This window comes from Rutidosis leptorrhynchoides, chromosome 1 (assembly GCF_046630445.1).
Source record: "Rutidosis leptorrhynchoides isolate AG116_Rl617_1_P2 chromosome 1, CSIRO_AGI_Rlap_v1, whole genome shotgun sequence".
Taxonomy (NCBI): Eukaryota; Viridiplantae; Streptophyta; class Magnoliopsida; order Asterales; family Asteraceae; genus Rutidosis; species Rutidosis leptorrhynchoides.
The window spans coordinates 139,928,068-139,935,248 of record NC_092333.1 but is presented as its reverse complement, the minus strand read 5'-3'; positions in this window follow the sequence as shown (position 1 = coordinate 139,935,248).

The window sequence follows — 7,181 nt, the reverse complement described above, 5'->3', positions numbered from 1 at the left end:
GAAGAAGAAGTAAGGGAGACAAATTTGTACTCTTGGAAAAATGATAACGTTGAAAATTTTACCCCCAAGACCAAAATGGTGGGACCGATAAGTACCATTAATGAAGAAGAATTTACTTCGATCCCGAAATTCACCATTCCACAACCTTCCAACTCAATATTCTCAATAGACAAGTCATCTACTAAAGATGAACTACAAGCTGTAATAGATATTGACACCTCAAATTTCACCCAATTGGGTAATAGAGGTGAAAACTTTGATCCCGAGAATGAACGAAAGGAAATGTTAGGAATTGTCCACCCTATAGTATGTATGTCGGTGTATATCGATCCATTTGACCAAGAACCAGAAAAGAGACATATCCATTTACTAAAAGCTACACTTAAAAAAGAATTAAGTAGTGATGATCGGGTGGTTCTAAACTTTAAACCCATTGATATATTATACACCACCCGAGATGTAAATAACTGGCTCACTATTCTAATTCGTGGAACTTATTCTACTGACTTCACATGTCGTCAGCTAAGTGTGCGGAAGTCTAACCCCACTTAACGTTAAATTAGGGGTTCGGGTTAGTGCATAACTCATTAATAAAAATGCATGATGAGTTAGGGTAAAAGACGCATTTTCAAATATTAGTAAACAGTTCAGAAAAGCAGCCGTTTTTGAAGAAAAACATGTGTGATAAAACAAGAAGGAATGAACGATGAGGCGCGCCATCTATCATTCGACGAGCTTTGTAATTACAAACTAGGTATTTTTAATCACTTTTCTACACTTATCACCCTCGTGAATTTATAATTATAGTCTGATTTCATGCAAATGAGGGCATTGCATGATCTCAAGTGTGGGGAAGGGTTATAAATTCTCTCGGGTTTGCACTTAGTTTATTTTCTAAATTTTATGAAAATTTGAAAAATTTTCAACTAAATGAATTCAAAATCATGTTTATACATATTTATGAACAAAACTAGGTGTTAATACCGAAATTATTGTTACCCTAAAAAGAGGACATAAATTGAGAAACAACTAAAACGCTTGAATTTATTTATTAAGATATAAAAATACGCATGAAAAAAGCCAAGTGTGGGGAGAATGTACCAAGTTATTCAATTAAAAACTATCTATCACATGTTTCTGTAAAGTTATTGCAGGTGCTTTTGTTTTGGACTAAATTAACTGTTTTACCCGATTTATTGTAATACTTTTGAAAGAATAGATGGATCTACACGATGAATCAATTCTATCATTAAAAGAAAGTAAAGTCTTTCGAAAAAGACACGCGCTTCTTGATTTAGGTCAAGAAGTTGTCGTCCAGACCAGCTGTAGGTTGACGAAAAATCTAGAAAAGTCATCTCTAAAATCAGCAGGAAATCCACGGACCTCGGCATCAAACAGGGTCGCCAAGTGGTCAGACTTATCCTAACCATGAGAGGATCTGTCTCGTAAAATGGGGAGGGCGCCGTGCAAATTAGCTTGATAAGACTAATGAATCAGACCCTCAGAAAGGATAATCTCCTTAAAGATTAAAAATCAGCTTTTAAGACTGATATTACTCAATCCTTGAGATTGACCTTAAAAATTGAGAATTACAAACTCATAGAATTCGATGATATCTAAACTTGAGCTTGAACGAGAAAATATTTTGATCAAAATTAAAACCGATTTGTTTTCTGAAAATCCATTTTCAATGCGTTCATTACCATTGAACGTAAAATCTTAGGAATTCACCTGGAATTCATTAGGTCATCTGAACCAAATCGGGTGTCAACCGTAAGAACGGTGGTTGCATAGCATGGTCGAAGACAGGACCTTGTGCTAGACCGAAAAATCATAGGATGATCTTTACTATTGCCCCTACAAAGGATAGTAATAGCATCCGACACGTTTTTGGACCATAAGCAAATGCATGTCATTAGACATTGCCTTAACAGTTGCTTGTTCAACGCTTTCCTTTACAACCGGACGGTAGTTTGCCGAAAGGTAATATACGGAACAAGTAAACTGGAAGTATGCTTTCCGATACAGGGATAGCAGTGGATTACAAGAACCTAAATGTTTTTAGCCAAAATATTGATCCACAAATATATTCTGCAACACCGATGGTGGGTCAAATCAGAAAACTTATCTAGGGTAAAAGCTAGATTGAATTTTCAAAAGATAAAATGTTTTCATAAAGATCCAATTTCCTTAAGGATCTAAATTTTTATAGTCATGTGGGACTGTAAACCACAATGTTACTATCATTGTTCATACTGCCGTATCAAAATCACTGATGTATAAAGTGTGAAGAATAAAGAAGTGATTCGTGTGATTTAATTTCAAGTTCTATATTGCTTGAGGACAAGCAACGTTCAAGTGTGGGGATATTTGATAGTGCTCCAAATGAACATATATTTAATAACAATATCCTCCCAATATGTAACTAATTTAGTTGTAATTGTCCTATTGTAAGTTGTAATCGTTTATATTAAATAAGTGCAAAGACAAAAGGCGAAAACGACAATTTGAAGACGCAAATGACCAAAAAGCTCAAATGTACAAGATACAATCCTAGTGGTTCAATTTATTGATAAGAAACGTCTAAAAATGACAAGAGTACAAGTTGCGGAACGCAAAGTACAAGATATTAAATTATACGAAAGGACGTTCGGAAATCCAGAACCGGGACCTGAGCCAACTATCAACGCCTGACGCAACGGACTAAAAATTATGAGTCAACTATGCACAAGAATATAATATAATATTTAATTAATTATATAAATTATTTATATATTATATATATTTAAATAAAACGTCGACAAGCAAATGGCCAAAAATTTGTGAGCTGGATTTCGGACCTCCGCACTCGCGAAGCTGTGAAGGCTTAAACCTCCACGATCGCAGAGCACACCAGGATCAAAATTTCCTATAAATTCAACGAGCTTCTGTCGAGTTTTAAACATAAAAAATAAATAATACTCCTCTGTAATATATATATATATATATATATATATATATATATATATATATATATAGTATAGTTTTATATTAGATTAGTTTTGGGTTATGTAAAGGTTATTTTACGAGTTTTAAAGTCGGAGCTCTGTCCGTGTAACACTACGCGATAAATAATCAATGTAAGCTATGTTCTCCTTTTTAAATTAATGTTTCGTACTTAAGTTATTATTATGCTTATTTAAGACGAAGTAATCATGATGTTGGGCTAAAATACTAAAATTGGGTAATTGGGCTTTGTACCATAATTGGGGTTTAGACAAAAGAACGACACTTGTGGAAATTAGACTATGGGCTATTAATGGGTTTTATATTTGTTTAACTAAATGATAGTTTGTTAATTTAATCTGAAGATTTACAATTGGACGTACCTATAAATAACCACATACACTCGATCGGACACGATGGGCGGGATATTTATATGTACGAATAATCGTTCATTTAACCGGATATGGGAATGAATTAATAGTCACTAGAATTATTAAAACAGGGGTGAAATTATATACAAGGACACTTGGTGTAATTGTTAACAAAGTATTAAAACCTTGGGTTACACGCAGTCGATATCCTGGTGTAATTATTAAACAAAGTATTAAGACCTTGTTACAGTTTAAGTCCCCAATTAGTTGGAATATTTGACTTCGGGTATAAGGATAATTTGACGAGGACACTCGCATTTTATATTTATGACTGATGGACTGTTATGGACAAAAACCAGACGGACATATTAAATAATCCAGGACAAAGGACAATTAACCCATGGGAATAAACTAAAATCAACACGTCAAACATCATGATTACGGAAGTTTAAATAAGCATAATTCCTTTATTTCATATTTAATTGCACTTTTAATTATCCCATTTTTATTTACTAACATTTTATTTATTGCACTTTTAATTATCGCACTTAAATTATCGTCATTTATATTTTTCATTAGGTTTTAATTGTGACTTAAAATATAAAAACGACAAACCGGTCATTAAACGGTAAACCCCCTTTTATATTATTATTATATATAAAAATATATATTTTGTACAAATATAGTTGTTTAAAATATAGTGTAAAATAAGTCGTCTCCCTGTGGAACGAACTGGACTTACTAAAAACTATACTACTCTACGATTAGGTACACTGCCTATAGTGTTGTAGCAAGGTTTAGGTATATCCCATCTGTAAATAATTAAAACTTGTGTAATTTGTAACGTATTTCGTAGTAAAAATAATACTATTTCGTACCCCTTCGCTTTAACATCAGGATGATTCGGTTTTTTTGCGGTTTAAGCTCCTTCTTCAGACGATATAGTTTGTAATGCTTTTGATGGGTTCATTATGTTGCATTGGCGGTCAACGTTATATCAACCGATGTCGTTGCTTATGCTATATTTTTGTTGTTTAGTATAGCTGATACTTTGTATAGTTGTTGTTACCTTATTAGGCTTGATTACACTTTCATTATCATTTGCCTTCCTTATTTCCTTATGTTGGATGGATTTATGATTTAGATTAGTGTTTTCTGCCGCTTATTTTAGCTAGGTTTGAATATCCTTTTGTACCAGTTATACTTGTTGATCTTGAGATCAATTACTATTTGTTACAGTATTACTCTATACATTTTTACAAAAAACTCAATAAATAAAAAAATACTGTAATTGTTATAATTCAGTAGGCTTATAACTACCTTTAGTGGTTTGATGTTATAATTCAGTAGGCTTATAACTACCTTTAGTGGTTTGATTCTTGATTAAGAATACTAATAAAATTATAAGAGGAGCAAAGAGAGTATATGAGAAGAGTATATATTATATATATGAAATTGATATATGATATTGGTGCATCTCTTACACTTCCATTTGATGCATATTTATAATGCATAAGATATACTGTACAATACCGATATTTTCAATATGTAAATAGTAAAGAGATAAAGCTAACACAAATTGTCAGCCACTTGCTTGACTTTTTAATTTCATAACACTCCCCCTTGGATGATAATTTGTTTTCATTAGATATCAACTAGTACTGTCTCGTTAAAAACCTTGGCCAAAGAAAAACCAAGTGGGATAAAAACTTTAGCTAAGGGAAAAAGAGTGCAGCATAGAGTTAACTCCCCCTCAAATAGACATCGCTGAGCTGTTACAATGTAACATTCGTGTTACATCCGTCCCACATCGGTTGGAGAGGGGAACGAAGCATGCCTTATAAGGGTGTGGAGACCTTTCCTAGCATGACGCGTTTTGGGACCACAAGCACAGCAGATCCCATGAGAACTCTGCAGTTAAGCGTGCTCAGGCAAGGGCACTACCAGGATGGGTGACCTCCTGGGAAAGTGTTCGTCGTGTGTGGTCTCCAAGAAAAATCCGTGAGCAACCTACGGGGGAGACAAGGGTATGTCCCTATCTCTGCAAAGCGGACAATATCATGCTACGGGGAACGTTTACCTGGGATGTTACAGATGGTATCAGAACCAGGCCCCGGACCAAACGTGCACAGCGAGGACGCTGTGTCCCATTAGGGGGGAGGATTGTAACATCCGTGTTACATCCGTCCCACATCGGTTGGAGAGGGGAACGAAGCATGCCTTATAAGGGTGTGGAGACCTTTCCTAGCATGACGCGTTTTGGGACCACAAGCACAGCAGATCCCATGAGAACTCTGCAGTTAAGCGTGCTCAGGCAAGGGCACTACCAGGATGGGTGACCTCCTGGGAAAGTGTTCGTCGTGTGTGGTCGCCAAGAAAAATCCGTGAGCAACCTACGGGGGAGACAAGGGTACGTTCCTATCTCTCTAAAGCGGACAATATCATGCTACGGGGAACGTTTACCTGGGATGTTACAGATGGTATCAGAGCCAGGCCTCGGACCAAACGTGCACAGCGAGGACGCTGTGTCCCATTAGGGGGAGGATTGTAACATCCGTGTTACATCCGTCCCACATCGGTTGGAGAGGGGAACGAAGCATGCCTTATAAGGGTGTGGAGACCTTTCCTAGCATGACGTGTTTTGGGACCACAAGCATAACAGATCCCATGAGAACTCTGCAGTTAAGTGTGCTCAGGCAAGGGCACTACCAGGATGGGTGACCTCCTGGGAAAGTATTCGTCGTGTGCGGTCGCCAAGAAAAATCCGTGAGCAACCTACGGGGGAGACAAGGGTACGTCCCTATCTCTGCAAAGCGGACAATATCATTCCACAGGGAACATTTACCTGGGATGTTACAGATGGTATCAGAGCTATGATGGACGTGTTACTTTATAGGGACGCTGCATACTATATCAGGTAACGTTATAGCACTGATCCTGTATTTTGCTATGCCATCGATTTGGAAAACTTATCAGAATCTGGAAGCAAAGATAGGTAATCTGGAAGAAAAAATAGGTTACCAGTTGAGGTTGCTATGATCGTCTTGCAAAGAACGCCAGAATCTGGAAGCAAAACGGGGATCGCGATTTGAGATAATTGATAGAGGCACGCCATGACGAGATACAACCTCTTTTATGTACAGTTGAGCAACTCTCTCCATTGTATCTGTTTCTTTCATCGCTAGAAAATGAGCAGATTTGGTAAGACGGTCAACGATAACCCAGATTGTATCGTATCCGCCCACCGTTTTTGGTAGCTTCGTGATGAAATCCATCGTAATTGCTTCCCATTTCCATTGTGGGATTTCTGGTTGTTGGAGTAATCCAGATGGCCTCTGATGCTCAGCCTTAACCTTCGAGTAAGTCAAACACCTCCCAACATAAGTTGCAACATCCTTCTTAAGATTTGGCCACCAATACTGTTCCTTGAGATCGTGGTACATTTTTTCGGCTCCTGGATGAATCGAATATCTCAACTTGTGGGCTTCATCAAGTAAAAGGCTTCGTAAATCTCCATAACGAGGTACCCAAATTCTTCCGGCATAACATCGGAGTCCAGACTCCTTAACCTCGAATTTAGAGATGAGGATGTTTAGGTATTCGCGGGATATGTTCTCCTCCTTGAGAGCCTCTTCTTGGGCTACCCGGATCTGACTGTGAAGGTTTGAATGGATTGTGATGTTCAGAGCCCGAACACGAAGAGGTACCGTTCTCTCCTTTCGACTTAAAGCGTCGGCTACAACATTGGCCTTACCAGGATGGTAACGAAGTTCACAATTATAGTCGTTCAGCGTCTCAATCCATCGTCGTTGTCTCATGTTCAGC